The 22652-nt window shown below is 40.0% G+C and overlaps 1 non-coding gene across 1 annotated transcript; it reads right to left on the bottom strand.

The window, feature by feature from the left end:
* Positions 1–549: 549 nt before the first annotated feature.
* LOC148297679 (small nucleolar RNA R71) lies at positions 550–656 on the bottom strand. Its single transcript, XR_015833208.1, has one exon. It is a non-coding gene; the product is annotated as a small nucleolar RNA R71 (small nucleolar RNA).
* Between the last annotated feature and the right edge of the window lie 21996 nt (positions 657–22652).

A 22652-nucleotide genomic window follows, 5' to 3' on the forward strand; every position in this document is an offset into this window, starting at 1 on the left:
GCAGGACCATCGTTGCAACCCAACCGGGTGATCTCTGAAGTTCATAATCGTCTAGAAAGAGAGTTGTCAACTGCAAAAGAGCAAGCTCTTGCCACATTTACAAGTATTGCTCTCCACACTGAACTTCCTGGTTCTTCACCTTCAAATTCGGAAGCAAGTTCAGACCAAGAAGAAGAAGAAGAGATGGCTGCCAATGAGTTCATGGGAGAACTTGATATCCCAACAATTCCAGCATCTCCTTCAAGCATTTTGCTGCCCACTGTAGCTCGAAATTATGAGCTTAAATCTTCTCATCTTAATATGCTGCCTTTCTTTTATGGTTTACCTAATGAAGATCCATTAACTCATATAAAGGATATTTTTAATGTTGTGAGTTCTTTTCCCTTGACAGGTGTGACAGAAGATCAACTTCGAATGAGAGTGTTTCCATACACTTTGAAGGATAAGGCGAAATATTGGTTGAATTCTTTGAAGCCTGGTTCACTCACTACATGGGCTGCCATTCAAAAGAAGTTCTTGGAGAAATACTTCTCCACGCAAAAGACCGACATGCTTAGGGATAAGATCTTGTTATTTGCACAGCAAGATGATGAATCGTTTTGTGAAGCATGGGAGAGATTCAATGGGCTGCTCAACCAATGTCCTCATCATGGGATTCCATTGAAGCTTCAAATGCCGTTGAACTTGAATTGTCCAATTTGGAACACCTATTGATTTCGGATCAAGCCCAAAACTTGGGCAACATCATAATATGGTGGGAGGAGTCATTTGGTTAGTTTTGAGTGAAATCCAATCGCTAGAAGTATGGAATACACCAACCACTCCAATTTGAAACGAACTGCCGATGAACTTGAATTGTCCAATTTCTCACACCTATTGAGTTCGGATCGAGCCCCAAACTTGGGCAACATCATAATATGGTGGGTGGAGTCATTTGGTGAGTTTTGAGTGAAATCCAATCGCTGGAAGTATGGAATACACCAACCAGTCCAATTAGGAACGAACTGCCGTTGAACTTGAATTGTCCAATTTCTAACACCTATTGATTTCGGATCGAACCCCAAACTTGTGCAACATCATAATATGGTGGGTGGAGTCATTTGGTGAGTTTGGAGTGAAATCCAATCGCTAGAAGTATGGAATACACCAACCACTCCAATTAGGAACGAACTGCCGTTGAACTTGAATTGTCCAATTTCTCACACCTATTGATTTCCGATCGAGCCCCAAACTTGGGCAACATCATAATATGGTGGGAGGAGTCATTTGGTGAGTTTTGAGTGAAATCTAATCGCTAGAAGTATGGAATACACCAACCACTCCAATTAGGAACGAACTGCCGTTGAACTTGAATTGTCCAATTTCTCACACCTATTGATTTCGGATCGAGGCCAAAACAAGGGCAACATCATAATATGGTGGGAGGAGTCATTTGGTGAGTTTTGAGTGAAATCCAATCGCTAGAAGTATGGAATACACCGACCACTCCAATTTGGAACGAACTGCCGTTGAACTGGAATTGTCCAATTTGGAACACCTATTAATTTCGGATCGAGCCAAAACTTGGGCAACATCGTAATTTGGTGGGAGGAGTCATTTGGTGAGTTTTGAATGAAATCCAATCGCTAGAAGTATGGAATACACCAACCACTCCAATTAGAAACGAACTGCCGTTGAACTTGAATTGTCCAATTTCTCACACCTATTGATTTCGGATCGGTCCCCAAACTTGGGCAACATCATAATATGGTGGGAGGAGTCATTTGGTGAGTTTTGAGTGAAATCCAATCCCTAGAAGTATGAAAGACACCAACCACTCGAATTAGGAAAGAACTGCCGTTGAACTTGAATTGTCCAATTTCTCACACCTATTGATTTCGGATCGAGCCCCAAACTTGGGCAACATCATAATATGGTGGGAAGAGTCATTTGGTGAGTTTTGAGTGAAATCCATTCGCTAGAAGTATGGAATACACCAACCGCTCGAATTAGGAACGAACTGCCGTTGAACTTGAATTGTCCAATTTCTCACACCTATTGATTTCGGATCGATCCGCAAACTTGGGCAACATCATAATATGGTGGGAGGAGTCATTTGGTGAGTTTTGAGTGAAATCCAATCGCTAGAAGTATGGAATACGCCAACCACTCCAATTAGGAACGAACTGCCGTGGAACTTGAATTGTCCAATTTCGAACACCTATTGATTTCGGATCAACCCCAAAACTTGGGTAACATCATAATATGGTGGGAGGAGTCATTTGGTGAGTTTTGAGTGAAATCCAATTCCTAGAAGTATGAAAGACACCAACCACTCGAATTAGGAAAGAACTGCCGTTGAACTTGAATTGTCCAATTTCTCACACCTATTGATTTCGGATCGAGCCCCAAACTTGGGCAACATCATAATATGGTGGGAAGAGTCATTTGGTGAGTTTTGAGTGAAATCCATTCGCTAGAAGTATGGAATACACCAACCACTCCAATTAGGAACGAACTGCCGTTGAACTTGAATTGTCCAATTTCTCACACCTATTGATTTCGGATCGAGCCCAAAACTTGGGCAACATCATAATTTGGTGTTAGGAGTCATTTGGTGAGTTTTGAGTGAAATCCAATCGCTAGAAGTATGGAATACACCAACCACTCCAATTAGGAACGAACTGCCGTTGAACTTGAATTGTCCAATTTCTCACACCTATTGATTTCGGATCGAGCCACAAACTTCGGCAACATCATAATATGGTGTCAGGAGTCATTTAGTGAGTTTTGAGTGAAATCCAATCGCTAGAAGTATGGAATACACCAACCACACCAATTAGGAACCAACTGTCGTTGAACTTAAATTGTCCAATTTCTCACACCTATTGATTTCGGATCAAGCCCCAAACTTGGGCAACATCATAATATGGTGGGAAGACTCATTTGGTGAGTTTTGAGTGAAATCCATTCGCTAGAAGTATGGAATACACCAACAACTCCAATTAGGAACGAACTGCCGTTGAACTTGAATTGTCCAATTTCGAACACCTATTGATTTCGGATCAACCCCAAAACTTGGGCAACATCATAATATGGTGGGAGGAGTCGTTTGGTGAGTTTTGAGTGAAATCCAATCGCTAGAAGTATGGAATACACCAACCACTCCAATTAGGAACGAACTGCCGTTGAACTTGAATTGTCCAATTTCTCACACCTATTGATTTCGGATCAAGGCCAAAACATGGGCAACATCATAATATGGTGGGAGGAGTCATTTGGTGAGTTTTGAGTGAAACCCAATCGCTAGAAGTATGGAATACACCGACCACTCCAATTTGGAACGAACTGCCGTTGAACTGGAATTGTCCAATTTGGAACACCTATTAATTTCGGATCGAGCCAAAACTTGGGCAACATCGTAATTTGGTGGGAGGAGTCATTTGGTGAGTTTTGAATGAAATCCAATCGCTAGAATTATGGAATACACCAACCACTCCAATTAGAAACGAACTGCCGTTGAACTTGAATTGTCCAATTTCTCACACCTATTGATTTCGGATCGGTCCCCAAACTTGGGCAACATCATAATATGGTGGGAGTAGTCATTTGGTGAGTTTTGAGTGAAATCCAATCGCTAGAAGTATGGAATACACCAACCACTCCAATTAGGAACGAACTGCCGTGGAACTTGAATTGTCCAATTTCGAACACCTATTGATTTCGGATCAAGCCCAAAACTTGGGCAACATCATAATATGGTGGGAGGAGTCATTTGGTGAGTTTTGAGTGAAATCCAATCCCTAGAAGTTTGACAGACACCAACCACTCGAATTAGGAAAGAACTGCCGTTGAACTTGAATTGTCCAATTTCTCAAACCTATTGATTTCGGATCGAGCCCCAAACTTGGGCAACATCATAATATGGTGGGAAGAGTCATTTGGTGAGTTTTGAGTGAAATCCATTCGCTAGAAGTATGTAATACACCAACCACTCCAATTAGGAACGAACTGCCGTTGAACTTGAATTGTCCAATTTCTCACACCTATTGATTTCGGATCGAGCCCAAAACTTGGGCAACATCATAATTTGGTGTTAGGAGTCATTTGGTGAGTTTTGAGAGAAATCCAATCGCTAGAAGTATGGAATACACCAACCACTCCAATTAGGAACGAACTGCCGTTGAACTTGAATTGTCCAATTTCTCACACCTATTGATTTCGGATCGAGCCACAAACTTCGGCAACATCATAATATGGTGTCAGGAGTCATTTAGTGAGTTTTGAGTGAAATCCAATCGCTAGAAGTATGGAATACACCAACCACACCAATTAGGAACCAACTGTCGTTGAACTTAAATTGTCCAATTTCTCACACCTATTGATTTCGGATCAAGCCCCAAACTTGGGCAACATCATAATATGGTGGGAAGACTCATTTGGTGAGTTTTGAGTGAAATCCATTCGCTAGAAGTATGGAATACACCAACAAATCCAATTAGGAACGAACTGCCGTTGAACTTGAATTGTCCAATTTCGAACACCTATTGATTTCGGATCAACCCCAAAACTTGGGCAACATCATAATATGGTGGGAGGAGTCATTTGGTGAGTTTTGAGTGAAATCCAATCGCTAGAAGTATGGAATACACCAACCACTCCAATTAGGAACGAACTGCCGTTGAACTTGAATTGTCCAATTTCTCACACCTATTGATTTCGGATCGAGCCAAAAACTTGGGCAACATCATAATATGGTGGGAGGAGTCAGTTGGTGAGTTTTGAGTGAAATCCAATCGCTAGAAGTATGGAATACACCAACCACTCCAATTTGGAACGATCTGCCGTTGAACTTGAATTGTCCAATTTCTCACACCTATTGATTTCGGATCGAGCCCAAAACTTCGGCAACATCATAATATGGTGGGAGGAGTCATTTGGTGAGTTTTGAGTGAAATCCAATCGCTAGAAGTATGGAAGACACCAACCACTCCAATTAGGAACGAACTGCCGTTGAACTTGAATTGCCCAATTTGGAACACCTATTGATTTCGTATCGAGCCCCAAACTTGGGCAACATCATAATTTGGTGGGAGGAGTCATTTGGTGAGTTTTGAGAGAAATCCAATCGCTAGAAGTGTGGAATACACCAACCACTCCAATTAGGAACGAACTGCCGTTGAACTTGAATTGTCCAATTTCTCCCACCTATTGATTTCGGATCGAGCCCCAAACTTGGGAAACATCATAATATAGTGGGAGGAGTCATTTGGTGATTTTTGAGTAAAATCCAATCGCTAGAAGTGTGGAATACACCAACCACTCCAATTAGGAACAAACTGCCGTTGAACTTGAATTGTCCAATTTGGAACACCTATTGATTTCGGATCGAGCCCAAAACTTGGGCAACATCATAATATGGTGGGAGGAGTCATTTGGTGAGTTTCGAGAAAAATCCAATCGCTAGAAGTATGGAATACACCAACCACTCCAATTAGGAACGAACTGCCGTGGAACTTGAATTGTCCAATTTCGAACACCTATTGATTTCGGATCAAGCCCAAAACTTGGGCAACATCATAATATGGTGGGAGGAGTCATTTGGTGAGTTTTGAGTGAAATCCAATCCCTAGAAGTATGAAAGACACCAACCACTCGAATTAGGAAAGAACTGCCGTTGAACTTGAATTGTCCAATTTCTCACACCTATTGATTTCGGATCGAGCCCCAAACTTGGGCAACATCATAATATGGCGGGAAGAGTCATTTGGTGAGTTTTGAGTGAAATCCATTCACTAGAAGTATGGAATACACCAACCACTCCAATTAGGAACGAACTGCCGTTGAACTTGAATTGTCCAATTTCTCACACCTATTGATTTCGGATCGAGCCCAAAACTTGGGCAACATCATAATTTGGTGTTAGGAGTCATTTGGTGAGTTTTGAGTGAAATCCAATCGCTAGAAGTATGGAATACACCAACCACTCCAATTAGGAACGAACTGCCGTTGAACTTGAATTGTCCAATTTCTCACACCTATTGATTTCGGATCGAGCCACAAACTTCGGCAACATCATAATATGGTGTCAGGAGTCATTTAGTGAGTTTTGAGTGAAATCCAATCGCTAGAAGTATGGAATACACCAACCACACCAATTAGGAACCAACTGTCGTTGAACTTAAATTGTCCAATTTCTCACACCTATTGATTTCGGATCAAGCCCCAAACTTGGGCAACATCATAATATGGTGGGAAGACTCATTTGGTGAGTTTTGAGTGAAATCCATTCGCTAGAAGTATGGAATACACCAACAAATCCAATTAGGAACGAACTGCCGTTGAACTTGAATTGTCCAATTTCGAACACCTATTGATTTCGGATCAACCCCAAAACTTGGGCAACATCATAATATGGTGGGAGGAGTCATTTGGTGAGTTTTGAGTGAAATCCAATCGCTAGAAGTATGGAATACACCAACCACTCCAATTAGGAACGAACTGCCGTTGAACTTGAATTGTCCAATTTCTCACACCTATTGATTTCGGATCGAGCCAAAAACTTGGGCAACATCATAATATGGTGGGAGGAGTCAGTTGGTGAGTTTTGAGTGAAATCCAATAGCTAGAAGTATGGAATACACCAACCACTCCAATTTGGAACGATCTGCCGTTGAACTTGAATTGTCCAATTTCTCACACCTATTGATTTCGGATCGAGCCCAAAACTTCGGCAACATCATAATATGGTGGGAGGAGTCATTTGGTGAGTTTTGAGTGAAATCCAATCGCTAGAAGTATGGAAGACACCAACCACTCCAATTAGGAACGAACTGCCGTTGAACTTGAATTGCCCAATTTGGAACACCTATTGATTTCGTATCGAGCCCCAAACTTGGGCAACATCATAATTTGGTGGGAGGAGTCATTTGGTAAGTTTTGAGAGAAATCCAATCGCTAGAAGTGTGGAATACACCAACCACTCCAATTAGGAACGAACTGCCGTTGAACTTGAATTGTCCAATTTCTCCCACCTATTGATTTCGGATCGAGCCCCAAACTTGGGAAACATCATAATATGGTGGGAGGAGTCATTTGGTGAGTTTTGAGTAAAATCCAATCGCTAGAAGTGTGGAATACACCAACCACTCCAATTAGGAACAAACTGCCGTTGAACTTGAATTGTCCAATTTGGAACACCTATTGATTTCGGATCGAGCCCAAAACTTGGGCAACATCATAATATGGTGGGAGGAGTCATTTGGTGAGTTTCGAGAAAAATCCAATCGCTAGAAGTGTGGAATACACCAACCACTCCAATTAGGAACGAACTGCCGTTGAACTTGAATTGTCCAATTTCTCACACCTATTGATTTCGGATCGAGCCCCAAACTTGGGAAACATCATAATATGGTGGGAGGAGTCATTTGGTGAGTTTTGAGTGAAATCCAATCGCTAGAAGTGTGGAACACAACAACCACTCCAATTAGGAACAAACTGCCGTTGAACTTGAATTGTCCAATTTCGAACACCAATTGATTTCGGATCGAGCCCAAAACTTGGGCAACATAATAATATGGTGGGAGGAGTCATTGGGTGTGTTTTGAGTGAAATCCAATCGCTAGAAGTATGGAATACACCAACCACTCCAATTTGGAACGAACTGCTGTGGAAATTGAATTGTCCAATTCGGAACACCTATTGATTTCGGATCGAGCCCAAAACTTGGGCAACATCATAATATGGTGGGAGGAGTCATTTGGAGAGTTTTGAGTGAAATCCAATCGCTAGAAGTATGGAAGACACCAACCACTACAATTAGGAACTAACTGCCGTTGAACTTCAATTGTCCAATTTCTCACACCTATTGATTTCGGATCGAGCCCCAAACTTGGGAGACATCATAATATGGTGGGAGGAGTCATTTGATGAGTTTTGAGTAAAATCCAATCGCTAGAAGTATGGAATACACCAACCACTCCAATTAGGAACGAACTGCCGTTGAACTTGAATAGTCCAATTTCTCACACCTATTGATTTCGGATCGAGCCCAAAACTTGGGCAACATCATAATATGGTGGGTGGAGTCATTTGGTTAGTTTTGAGTGAAATCCAATCGCTAGAAGTATGGAATACACCAACCACTCCAATTTGGAACGAACTGCCGTTGAACTTGAATTGTCCAATTTGGAACACCTATTGATTTCGGATCGAGCCCAAAACTTGGGCAACATAATAATATGGTGGGAGGAGTCATTTGGTGAATTTTGAGTGAAATCCAATCGCTAGAAGTATGGAAGACACCAACCACTCCAATTAGGAACGAACTGCCGTTGAACTTGAATTGCCCAATTTGGAACACCTATTGATTTCGGATCGAGCCCCAAACTTGGGCAACATCATAATTTGGTGGGAGGAGTCATTTGGGTAGTTTTGAGAGAAATCCAATCGCTAGAAGTGTGGAATACACCAACCACTCCAATTAGGAACGAACTGCCGTTGAACTTGAATTGTCCAATTCCCCACACCTATTCATTTCGGATCGAGCCCCAAACTTGGGAAATGTCATAATATGGTGGGAGTAGTCATTTGGTGAGTTTTGTGTGAAATCCAATCGCTAGAAGTATGGAATACACCAACCACTCCAATTAGGAACGAACTGCCGTTGAACTTGAATTGTCCAATTTGGAACACCTATTGATTTCGGATCGAGCCCAAAACATGGGCAACATCATAATATGGTGGGAGGAGTCATTTGGTGAGTTTTGAGTGAAATCCAATCGCTAGAAGCATGGAAGACACGAACCACTCCAATGAGGAACGAACTGCCGTTGAACTTGAATTGTCCAATTTCGAACACCAATTGATTTCGGATCGAGGCCAAAACTTGGGCAACATCATAATATGGTGGGAGGAGTGATTTGGTGAGTTTTGAGTGAAATCCAATCGCTTGAAGTAAGGAATACACCAACCACTCCAATTAGGAGAGAACTGCCGTTGAACGTGAATTGTCCAATTTCGAACACCAATTGATTTCGGATCGAGCCCAAAACTTGGGCAACATCATAATATGGTGGGAGGAGTCATTTCGGGAGATTTGAGTGAAATCCAATCGCTAGAAGTATGGAATACACCAACCATTCCAATTAGGAACGAACTGACGTTGAACTTGAATTGTCCAATTTCGAACGCCAATTGATTTCGGATCGAGCCCAAAACTTGGGCAACATCGTAATATGGTGGGAGGAATCATTTGGTAAGTTTTGAGTGAAATCCAATCGCTAGAAGTATGGAATACACCAACCACTCCAATTAGGAACGACCTGCCATTGAACCTGAATTGTCCAATTTCTAACACCTATTGATTTCGGATCGTGCCCCAAACTTGGGCAACATCAAAATATGGTGGGAGGAGTCATTTGGTGAGTTTTGCGTGAAATCCATTCGCTAGAAGTATGGAATACACTAACCACTCCAATTAGGAACGAACTGCCGTTGAACTTCAATTGTCCAATTTCTCACACCTATTGATTTCGGATCGAGCCCAAAACTTGGGCAACATCATAATATGGTGGGAGGAGTCCTTTGGTGAGTTTTGAGAGAAATCCAATCGCTAGAAGTATGGAATACACCAACCACTCCAATTAGGAACGAACTGCCGTTGAACTTGAATTGTCCAATTTGGAACACCTATTGATTTCGGATCGAGCCCCAAACTTGGGAAATGTCATAATATGGTGGGAGGAGTCATTTGGTGAGTTTTGTGTGAAATCCAATCGCTAGAAGTATGGAATACACCAACCACTCCAATTAGGAACGAACTGCCGTTGAACTTGAATTGTCCAATTTGGAACACCTATTGATTTCGGATCAAGGCCAAAACATGGGCAACATCATAATATGGTGGGAGGAGTCATTTGGTGAGTTTTGAGTGAAATCCAATCGCTAGAAGTATGGAATACACTAACCACTCCAATTAGGAACGAACTACCGTTGAACTTGAATTGTCCAATTTCTCACACCTTTTGATTTCGGATCGAGCCCAAAACTTGGGCAACATCATAATATGGTGGGAGGAGTCATTTGGTGAGTTTTGAGTGAAATCCAATCGCTAGAAGTATGGAATACACCAACCACTCCAATTAGGAACGAACTACCGTTGAACTTGAATTGTCCAATTCCTCACACCTATTGATTTCGGATCGAGCCCAAAACTTGGGCAACATCATAATATGGTGGGAGGAGTCCTTTGGTGAGTTTTGAGAGAAATCCAATCGCTAGAAGTATGGAATACACCAACCACTCCAATTAGGAACGAACTGCCGTTGAACTTGAATTGTCCAATTTGGAACACCTATTGATTTCGGATCGAGCCCCAAACTTGGGCAACATCGTAATATGGTGGGTGGAGTCATTTGGTTAGTTTTGAGTGAAATCCAATCGCTAGAAGTATGGAATACACCAACCACTCCAATTTGGAACGAACTGCCGTTGAACTTGAATTGTCCAATTTGGAACACCTATTGATTTCGGATCGAGCCCAAAACTTGGGCAACATAATAATATGGTGGGAGGAGTCATTTGGTGAATTTTGAGTGAAATCCAATCGCTAGAAGTATGGAAGACACCAACCACTCCAATTAGGAACGAACTGCCGTTGAACTTGAATTGCCCAATTTGGAACATCTATTGATTTCGGATCGAGCCCCAAACTTGGGCAACATCATAATTTGGTGGGAGGAGTCATTTGGGTAGTTTTGAGAGAAATCCAATCGCTAGAAGTGTGGAATACACCAACCACTCCAATTAGGAACGAACTGCCGTTGAACTTGAATTGTCCAATTCCCCACACCTATTCATTTCGGATCGAGCCCCAAACTTGGGAAATGTCATAATATGGTGGGAGTAGTCATTTGGTGAGTTTTGTGTGAAATCCAATCGCTAGAAGTATGGAATACACCAACCACTCCAATTAGGAACGAACTGCCGTTGAACTTGAATTGTCCAATTTGGAACACCTATTGATTTCGGATCGAGCCCAAAACATGGGCAACATCATAATATGGTGGGAGGAGTCATTTGGTGAGTTTTGAGTGAAATCCAATCGCTAGAAGCATGGAAGACACGAACCACTCCAATGAGGAACGAACTGCCGTTGAACTTGAATTGTCCAATTTCGAACACCAATTGATTTCGGATCGAGGCCAAAACTTGGGCAACATCATAATATGGTGGGAGGAGTGATTTGGTGAGTTTTGAGTGAAATCCAATCGCTTGAAGTAAGGAATACACCAACCACTCCAATTAGGAGAGAACTGCCGTTGAACGTGAATTGTCCAATTTCGAACACCAATTGATTTCGGATCGAGCCCAAAACTTGGGCAACATCATAATATGGTGGGAGGAGTCATTTCGGGAGATTTGAGTGAAATCCAATCGCTAGAAGTATGGAATACACCAACCATTCCAATTAGGAACGAACTGACGTTGAACTTGAATTGTCCAATTTCGAACGCCAATTGATTTCGGATCGAGCCCAAAACTCGGGCAACATCATAATATGGTGGGAGGAGTCTGATCGGTTCATAATTGTATATCATTTTGTACCCTTCTAGCTTATGATTTGTTTATGTTATTGAGTTAAACTTGTGCTTTTAATTCATTTTCTATTTTGATAAGTCCATAATTTCATACACTTGCATGCCTTCTTTACTTAGTGATTTTGCTTAGTTTCTCTTTATTTTGAGTCACTTACCTATGTTTGTGTGTTTTGTAGGTTAAGATAGCAAGAGATAACATTTGATGCAATCCATGCATGTTAAGGGCTGATTGGCATATGAGGAATATGAGCTTAAAGACAAACACATTTTGGCTACAACCCCTTTCCAGCCCAATTTCGTAGGTCAACTTCTTGGCCTTGGATCAGCATGCTATGGGGCTCGAATGAGGTAAAGATCTTCATGAAACTTGTTCCAATGGGTGTCTACTACAACATATCCAAATTTCAGCCCAATTGGACATTTGTGGAGTGCTCAGCCTGTCCAACACCCAACCCTGCTCAGGAGGATTTGCAGCTGCCAGCTTTGAGCCTTGTCTCCTCCTTTAAGCCATGTGCCTCACCCATGCTGCAACTGACTTTGGATCCAACATAATGAGTGAAGTGGGGAGGCATTCCAGCTATGAAATTCTAAAGGAGCAAGTTGGTACATGCTGGAGTTATTATAGAGAAAGCATGTGCATGCATGTAAAGCAAAGAAATGAAATGAAGTCAATTCCAGTCTCTGTTCAGCTGCCAACTTGCAAGGCCCAAAACGCACACTTCTACTGCTCCGATGGGAATACGTTCTTCATAGAAGTTGTTCCAATGGGTGTCTAGTATAACATATCCAAATTTGAGCACCATTGGATACGTTTTGAAACCTCTGGCCTTCCTACACCAAGACTGGTTCAGAAAACTCGTTTTTCAGCAACCAAAAGGCAACCACATGGGTTGGCAACCAAAAGGCAACCACATGGGTTGGCAGCAAAGGCAGCCACAATTGATCACCTTTGATCCCATGTGAAGAAAGCTTGAGGTGCAGCAAAAGAAGTATGGGATGAGATTGATTCCAACCACACTAACATAGACAAGATGAAGTGTGAGTTATGGGTTGTATTAAAAGAGGAATGGTGGTGTTGGATTTCATCATGTTGTTCCTCCCTCTTAGCCCTATAAATAGAGAAGCCTTCAAGCTTCAAATCACACCCCAAGGGGGGGAGCTCTCAAACACTTCTCTAGAGCTCCCTTCCCTTCTCTCCCTCAAATTCTCTTAGTTTCCTTTCTAGTTTTCAAATGTTGTAATGAAATATTTGTGCTGAAATTCAACTTAAGTTTTTCAAGTTCTACTTTACTTTTATTTGTAATGTACATTCTTTCTTAAGTATTCAAGTTTAATTAGTTTCCAAGTTTCAATTATGATTTTTGTTCTTATTCATTATGCTTATAAGTTAATATGCTAGTTTGAATGATTGATCACCATTTAGGCTTGCATGTTAGCTATCTTGGTTTGAATTAAGAGTAGACACCATGCTTTAATTCGAATTGAACTATGAATAGGAAGAGTATGTATGGACATTCGACAACAGGGATTAGATACATGCTTGGTTGTTTAAATTGTTCTTCTATGCTTAATGGGTTCCTAATGCTTAGTTTTAGGTTAGACAACAAATGATCAAATTAGGGAATTAGGAACACAAGGTTATGACCAAATACCATGGCTTAATCATACTTTAGCTAGAATCAATTCGTTAATCTAATTGAACTTGGGAACTTATTTGCTTGAGTTATTTCATTCTTTCTTGTTTTATTTATTTTCTTTTTTTCATTTCTATTTTGTGTAGGGGAAACAAATTGGATCATTCAATCACCAATCCTCGTGGGATCGACCTCGCACTTACATATGCTATACTACCAAACGGCTCGTGCACTTGCGAGTATCACAAGTTGAGGATGCAGTTGAAACCATTTTGGTGCAGCTGAATCGAAGCAACAAGTTTTTGGCGCCGTTGCCGGGGATCGGTAACATTGTTTGATTCTATTTGATTTTCCTACTTTTTATTTATTTATAATGTTTAAAGTCTACTTAGTTCTCTATTGTTCATTCCTAATCCTTTTAATTCCATTTCAAGTTTGTGTGTTGGTTTTAGCAATTTATGACAGCTTAATAAAAATGGAGAGAGATGGCAACTTCAATCATAAAAATGGGAAGTGTGGAGCAATGGGAGAAGTCGACCTCCAAGTGCATCCATGCTCGACCTAATCGCTTCAAGGGGGAGCATTTCAATCCTTTCTCTTCTTTGAATTATGTTTATTTCTGTTATTGTTTTTGCCTTTTGGTCCGCGTTGGGTTCTTTATTTTTCTGTGCTGAATCCAACCATATAAAGAACGTGAAATTTGGACTTGCGGTTGGAAAGTTATGGCCTAAAAACTGAACACAGGTCGAAGCTGAAAAACAGAGAAACGAATCTGTCCAAATGGTGATAAATAGGTGATAGAAAGTGCTGTTTGTGTTTTTCTTTGGTTTCTTGGTTTGTTTCTTTTAGTACAACAATTTATTTCGTTTGTTTGAGTTTGTTTAGAGTACTCAGTTCATTTTCATTTATGGTTTGTTGTTTCATTTTATCTTAATTTGTTTTTGTTTTTTTTTTTATCTTAAAAATTTTAAAAAGATTTTTCATATGAGCTGACTTATGGTAACCCCAGTGAGCACTTCTGTCAATACAGTGTCTAGGAGTTCTTTAGGCGACACCTTCGGTGTCTAAGAAGTTTGGGTTTTAAGCGGGACCATTGTGACCCCTCCAACCTTCCCGGATCCCCTGGCTGTGTTTTCTGAGGCCCTTAACTGGTCATCCGTGAGTTGCTTGTATATTCGTGTGTTTTTAAATTAAGTTTTTTTTATATTTTCTTTGTTATCTTTTCTGTTGAGTATTTGTTTTTGTTTTTGTTTTGTTAAGTTAGTTTATGTATTTTATTTACGTGGTATGGTTAGTTAGTTTATTTCTGAGTGTTAAAACACATTTTTATTTTATTTCAAACTCTGCATTAAAAACAAACAAAAAAAAATAAAAAAACAAAAAAAACAAAAAACAAAAAAAAAAACAAAAAAAAAAAAACTTCTTCTTCTTCTTCATCTTCTTTATCTTCATCTTCATCTTCATCATCATCATGGCTTGCCTCTATTGTCTCGCACTTGTAGAATCTGCAGCAGCTCTACATGGTCCTCATTCTTTCTCTGCAGTGCTTCCACATGCTGATTGGCACAGTAAAGCTGCTTCTGCAAATCTGCCACCATAGCCTTCAAGGAAGCCACTTCCTCGTTCAGCGCTGTGCACTCCCGCATCCTCGCCAGTAATCGCATGCCCAAATTGGTAGCCGAGACCGCATGGAGCACAGATAAAGAGTGGGACTCATCCACTGCCATCTTGTCAGACCTACGTGCCACATGCAGATGATCTGCCGGTGTGAGTATACTGCCAATCATGCCACCCAACAACACTGCTCTGTTCGGCATTGCCTCAGCAAAGTTCGGTATTGCCTCAGCAAAGTTTGAGGCCGTGCCGTGATGATATGTGGAGTTTGGGAAGACAGGAGTTGGAGGAGCCCTTATTTGGGCATTCGGTGGTGCAAGTGAGAGCTCAAGGTTTAGATCATCAAGATGACTACATGAGGATGCCATTTGTTTTGCTTCTGAATTTTTTGATGTTTTTCCTTGAGTTTGCAGGAAGAAATGCTGGGTATCATCCGCTTGCAGAGGTGTGGTTTAAATAGACATATGCTGATGAGAGAGAGCCAACACCATTTCGGATTTCCCGGGCATGCTCGACCTAATCGCTTCAAGGGGGAGCACATTAACTTTCACTTTACTTTTCTTTTTTTCGTGTTTTCTGGTGTTTTGTGTTTTTGCCCGTTACTTTCATTTTCTAGAGCTTTGTGTTTTTGCTTTTCCCTTTCGGCTATCATCTTTATTTTATTTTAGTTAGGGAACTGTGCTTTCTTTTCCGTTTTCTTTTTCCTTCTGCAACTTTACTTTTATTTCCGAAATAAAATAACGAAATTACAAAAACAACAAAATAAAATAAAAACAACAATAATGCAGTAGGAAATCATTTCTTCACAGTGCTCGGTGTCTCGACCATTGGAGCTTTGAGTTTGGCCCTCTGGCTGTCCTCTTCCTGGGCTTCATGCACAGCCTCTTGGGGCTCACCACTTGAGCTCCCAAAGATCGCAATCTTAGCTTGAGCGTAACTACTCTCACGATCTGCTTGCTTGCGTTTACCCGGTCGGTCTAGGTCCTCTAGCTGCTTTCGCATGTCGCGAGAGTACAACTCTACCATTTTTGATAGGTTTTTATTCTCGTCCCGCAATACTTCTAGCTGGTGTCGATTCACCTCCACTATCCTTGCCCTCTCCCTTTTCAAGCTTTTTATAGCACTCTGACACTCTTCAACCATACTTCGCTCCGCCGCCAACTGACCCTTTAGCACCTCTACCTCATGGGACTTTGCAAGTAGGCGATGACCCAAACTTGCGACTGTTGCCGTACTCTGCACGCTCAGTGTCAGGGCATCGCTCACGACCCGGTTGTCATCCCTTGTCCCCAGAACACGTATATCTTTAGGAGTCACTAAATTTCTAGCCACTCCAATGGCAACATCGTTGTCCAGGAGTATTGAGTCAGTTACTGTCACAGGCCCCCGTGCGGAAGCAAAGTAGGGCATCCATACTGGTGCCGCTGCTTGGCCTCGTGTTTGAGTCGGTGGAGCTAGGTTGAGATCCAACGAAAAAGGGTAGGAAGAGGCCATTTGATTTCTCACTCTTTGTTCTTCTTTCTTTTCTCTTTTGTGTGTTTCTGAGTTTGTGTTTTTCACCCTTTCTTTTTACCTTTTATAGACTTAGTCTGCTAAACCCTAGCCGTTGCAGTTCTGAGTTCTGTGCGGCCCTTACGGCTTATCTCTATTTGTCGCCGCACCCATTTCCCAACCTCCCCTTAATTGCATTTTCACCTTTCACAACCTTCAAAGTGAAAAAGTCGTCCCGCTTCACCCAAGAGGCCAATAATTCTGGCTTGGGGGATGTGAAAGCGGCCTCTGCGCGCCGACACGTCCCTCACCTCTTTTGCCCGTGACTTCCCAGGAACCGAGGCATTAGGGACCACATTTTCTCTTTTCAGAAATCCCGCCTTTGCGCTCCCAATTCACGTTTCTTCTTAAAAATAAAAAAATAATAATAAAAAAATGTGTGGGCTTCGGATTTCATTGTGGGTCGGGTTTTCACCGTTGTTTAGGTTTCAAAGTGAGTTAATTTTCTTTTGGGTTGGGCTTTCAATCGTTTGGGTTTTGGTTTGCGTAAGACTGTTTGTTTAGGGCTTTCTGTTTCGAGTGTTTTACTGTTTCGTTTCTTTTGTTTGTTTGTTTTGTAATTTTTATTTTGTAATTATTTTGTTTTTGTATTTTAACTCTTGTGTGTTTTGTGATTTTTTATTGCTTTAATACCTTCATTTGTTATTTTTGACATTGCTTGTGCCTAAATTTTAAACATTGAGGACAATGTTCATTTCTAGGTTTGGGGGTATTGGAGTTTAACTTGTAAATTTGGTTTTTCCTTAATTTAATTTTTTTTTTATTTGCTTGTTTTTATTTTTATTTTATTTTGTTTAAGTCTTGCTTTTATTTTTTATTTTTATTTTGAGTCTTGTTTTATTTTGATTTTATTTCACTTTCCGAACACATTTGATGAGATTGTGATAAATGTTTGCATGACTTAAATGAAAATTGAATTTTATTTATTTTTTATTATTATTTTTTATTGTAAAAAAAATAAAAAATAAAAAATTAATTAATTTGGCATCGTTCTAGCATGATATGTTCGAAACCTTCTTTGCACTTACCATTTGTTTCATAATTTTCCAATTAAAGGATTTGCATGACCCAAAGAATTGTATCAAGCATAAATTAGACTTACATAACCATATAATGTGAGCTTTTGAGCCTTGTGCTTCATTTCATGAGTGTTATACACATATATCTTATTTTCTTGTCATCAAAGTTGTTGTTTGATCTCATTATTCATTGATTTGGTTGAACACTTAAAAGTCATTCATTCTTTTGCAATTTGATTTCATGACATTTAAGAAATGATATTAAGGCCCTCTTTGGATCGTTTGTGCCTTTCAAGCTAACCTTATGCATGCTTAAGCATGATTTTCCATTGTTAACCATTTTGAGCCTACATGTAAACCTTTTCTTTCATTTTACCAATTATATTTCCTCACCTTAGCCCGAAAAACAAATATTTACCTTTCTAAGGAACTCATGAGCTCTAATTCGGATGTGTTTTTCATGCTAAGTTTGGGAATGGATATTACATAAAGAAAAAAAAAATAGAAGAGAAATTCACACAATTGGTGAAAGAAAAGAAGAAAAAAAAAAAAAAAAAGTTGTGATTAAGTGGTGGTTGATTGAAAATTCATTTTTGGGCCTTCAAAAATAATTGTTGTTTGGAAAGAAGTGTAAACCATTGTAAATGAAGGTATAAGGAGTTTTGATCATATAAAAGAAAAAAATCTAGTCGTGATGATTCGAAGTCTTGTAAACAATTTTTTTTTTATGCTCTTACATTGTGAGTTCCTTGGACTTTGTATTATCCATACCTTTCATTTCTCACTCACCTTACACCCTTAACCCCATTACAACCTATAATAAAGACCTAAATTGATCTTAAATGTCATATGGTTGAATTGCATGCATTTTCTTACTTTTAAGTGTTTGGCATCCTTCTTGAGATCATATTAATGCAAGTTCTTCATCTTCCTATTTTGAGTTAAGTTCCTTATGATTTAACTCTAATCTCATGTTTATAACTAAGTTATGCATTGTAGCCCTCTTCTGAGTGATTCATTTGTGAGAGGACAACTTTGGTGAGATTTGAAGTTGAACTTGTGCTTTGTATGATTTTTGAAATTGTGTAAAAACTAAAATTGGGGAATTTGTTGCATTTGGCTATCACACTACTACACTTTGAGCATGTTGTGTTTTGAACTTTGCCACCTTGTAAATAATATCTAAAATTGAGCTTTTATTGTTAAAACTTTTGAGTTATGTGCATGAGTCATCTCTCTTCAGAAAATGTTCGGAAATATTGTTTTGAGTTTACTTTTTACATTTTTTATTTATTTATTTATTTATTTTGGTTTTGTAATTATTTTTATTTTGGATTTTGTGTTTATTTTATTTTGCTTAAGGACTAACAAATCTAATAAGTTTTCTAACCACCTTGTTTTGTAGAGTTAGTAAAACGTTTGTGGGTATCGTTTCTGTTAAACCCTCAGGAGACACAACTCCTCCTACTAGGGATGCCTAGAGGTTTAAAGGCTTGTTGCATACGCTCAATGCAATCGAGTTACCTACGAAAGTGGTCTAGTTAACTTCTTGTTTTGTTTTTAACTTTGTTTTGTGTTGTTTTGCTCGAGGACTAGCAAAATCTAGGTTTGAGGGTATTTGATCGGTTCATAATTGTATATCATTTTGTACCCTTCTAGCTTATGATTTGGTTATGTTATTGAGTTAAACTTGTGCTTTTAATTCATTTTCTATTTTGATAAGTCCATAATTTCATACACTTGCATGCCTTCTTTACTTAGTGATTTTGCTTAGTTTCTCTTTATTTTGAGTCACTTACCTATGTTTGTGTGTTTTGTAGGTTAAGATAGCAAGAGATAACATTTGATGCAATCCATGCATGTTAAGGGCTGATTGGCATATGAGGAATATGAGCTTAAAGACAAACACATTTTGGCTACAACCCCTTTCCAGCCCAATTTCGTAGGTCAACTTCTTGGCCTTGGATCAGCATGCTATGGGGCTCGAATGAGGTAAAGTTCTTCATGAAACTTGTTCCAATGGGTGTCTACTACAACATATCCAAATTTCAGCCCAATTGGACATTTGTGGAGTGCTCAGCCTGTCCAACACCCAACCCTGCTCAGGAGGATTTGCAGCTGCCAGCTTTGAGCCTTGTCTCCTCCTTTAAGCCATGTGCCTCACCCATGCTGCAACTGACTTTGGATCCAACATAATGAGTGAAGTGGGGAGGCATTCCAGCTATGAAATTCTAAAGGAGCAAGTTGGTACATGCTGGAGTTATTATAGAGAAAGCATGTGCATGCATGTAAAGCAAAGAAATGAAATGAAGTCAATTCCAGTCTCTGTTCAGCTGCCAACTTGCAAGGCCCAAAACGCACACTTCTACTGCTCCGATGGGAATACGTTCTTCATAGAAGTTGTTCCAATGGGTGTCTAGTATAACATATCCAAATTTGAGCACCATTGGATACGTTTTGAAACCTCTGGCCTTCCTACACCAAGACTGGTTCAGAAAACTCGTTTTTCAGCAACCAAAAGGCAACCACATGGGTTGGCAACCAAAAGGCAACCACATGGGTTGGCAGCAAAGGCAGCCACAATTGATCACCTTTGATCCCATGTGAAGAAAGCTTGAGGTGCAGCAAAAGAAGTATGGGATGAGATTGATTCCAACCACACTAACATAGACAAGATGAAGTGTGAGTTATGGGTTGTATTAAAAGAGGAATGGTGGTGTTGGATTTCATCATGTTGTTCCTCCCTCTTAGCCCTATAAATAGAGAAGCCTTCAAGCTTCAAATCACACCCCAAGGGGGGGAGCTCTCAAACACTTCTCTAGAGCTCCCTTCCCTTCTCTCCCTCAAATTCTCTTAGTTTCCTTTCTAGTTTTCAAATGTTGTAATGAAATATTTGTGCTGAAATTCAACTTAAGTTTTTCAAGTTCTACTTTACTTTTATTTGTAATGTACATTCTTTCTTAAGTATTCAAGTTTAATTAGTTTCCAAGTTTCAATTATGATTTTTGTTCTTATTCATTATGCTTATAAGTTAATATGCTAGTTTGAATGATTGATCACCATTTAGGCTTGCATGTTAGCTATCTTGGTTTGAATTAAGAGTAGACACCATGCTTTAATTCGAATTGAACTATGAATAGGAAGAGTATGTATGGACATTCGACAACAGGGATTAGATACATGCTTGGTTGTTTAAATTGTTCTTCTATGCTTAATGGGTTCCTAATGCTTAGTTTTAGGTTAGACAACAAATGATCAAATTAGGGAATTAGGAACACAAGGTTATGACCAAATACCATGGCTTAATCATACTTTAGCTAGAATCAATTCGTTAATCTAATTGAACTTGGGAACTTATTTGCTTGAGTTATTTCATTCTTTCTTGTTTTATTTATTTTCTTTTTTTCATTTCTATTTTGTGTAGGGGAAACAAATTGGATCATTCAATCACCAATCCTCGTGGGATCGACCTCGCACTTACATATGCTATACTACCAAACGGCTCGTGCACTTGCGAGTATCACAAGTTGAGGATGCAGTTGAAACCATTTTGGTGCAGCTGAATCGAAGCAACAGAGTCATTTGGTGAGTTTTGAGTGAAATGCAATCGCTAGAAGTATGGAATACACCAACCACTCCAATTAGGAACGAACTGCCGTTCAACTTGAATTGTCCAATTTTGAACACCTATTGATTTCGGATCGAGCCCAAAACTTGGGCAACATCATAATATCGTGGGAGGAGTCATTTGGTGAGTTTTGAGTGAAATCCAAATGCTAGAAGTATGGAATACACCAACCACTCCAATTAGGAACGAACTGTCGTTCAACTTGAATTGTCCAATTCTGAACACCTATTGATTTCGGATCGAGCCAAAAACTTGGGCAACATCATAATATGGTGGGAGGAGTCATTTGGTGCGTTTTGAGTGAAATCCAATCGCTAGAAGTATGGAATACACCAACCACTCCAATTAGGAACGAACTGCCGTTGAACTTGAATTGTCCAATTTCTCACACCTATTGATTTCGGATCGAGCCCAAAACTTGGGCAACAACATAATATGGTGGGAGGAGTCATTTGGTTAGTTTTGAGTGAAATCCAATCGCTAGAAGTATGGAATACACCAACCACTCCAATTAGGAACGAACCGCCGTTGAACTTGAATTGTCCAATTTGGAACACCTATTGATTTCGGATCGAGGCCAAATCTTGGGCAACATCATAATATGGTGGGAGGAGTCATTTGCTGAGTTTTGAGTGAAATCCAATCACTAGAAGTATGGAATACACCAACCACTCCAATTAGGAACGAACTGCCCTTGAACTTGAATTGTCCAATTTGGAACACCTATTGATTTCGGATCGAGCCCAAAACTTGGGCAACAACATAATATGGTGGGAGGAGTCATTTGGTGAGTTTTGAGTGAAATCCAACCGCTAGAAGTATGGAATACACCAACCACTCCAATTAGGAACGAACTGCCGTTGAACTTGAATTGTCCAATTTCTCTCACCTATTGATTTCGGATCGAGCCCAAAACATGGGTAACATCATAATATGGTGGGAGGAGTCATTTGGTGCGTTTTGGGTGAAATCCAATCGCTTGAAGTATGGAATACACCAACCACTCAAATTAGGAACGAACTGCCGTTGAACTTGAATTGTCCAATTTGGAACACCTATTGATTTCGGATCGAGCCCAAAACTTGGGCAACATCATAATATGGTGGGAGGAGTCATTTGGTGAGGTTTGAGTGAAATCCAATCGCTAGAAGTATGGACTACACCAACCACTCCAATTAGGAACGAACTGCCGTTCAACTTGAATTGTCCAATTTCTCACACCTATTGATTTCGGATCGAGCCCAAAACATGGGCAGCATCATAATATGGTGGGAGGAGTCATTTGGTGAGGTTTGAGTGAAATCCAATCGCTAGAAGTATGGAATACACCAACCACTCCAATTAGGAACGAACTGCCGTTGAACTTGAATTGTCCAATTTCTCACACCTATTGATTTCGGATCGAGCCCAAAACTTGGGCAACATCATAATACGGTGGGAGGAGTCATTTGGTTAGTTTTGAGTGAAATCCAATCGCTAGAAGTATGGAATACACCAACCACTCCAATTAGGAACGAACTGCCGTTGAACTTGAATTGTCCAATTTGGAACACCTATTGATTTCGGATCGAGGCCAAATCTTGGGCAACATCAAAATATGGTGGGAGGAGTCATTTGGTGCGTTTTG

This window comes from Prunus avium, chromosome 1, assembly GCF_965620075.1.
Source record: "Prunus avium chromosome 1, drPruAviu1.hap1.1, whole genome shotgun sequence".
In the NCBI taxonomy this organism is placed as follows: domain Eukaryota; kingdom Viridiplantae; phylum Streptophyta; class Magnoliopsida; order Rosales; family Rosaceae; genus Prunus; species Prunus avium.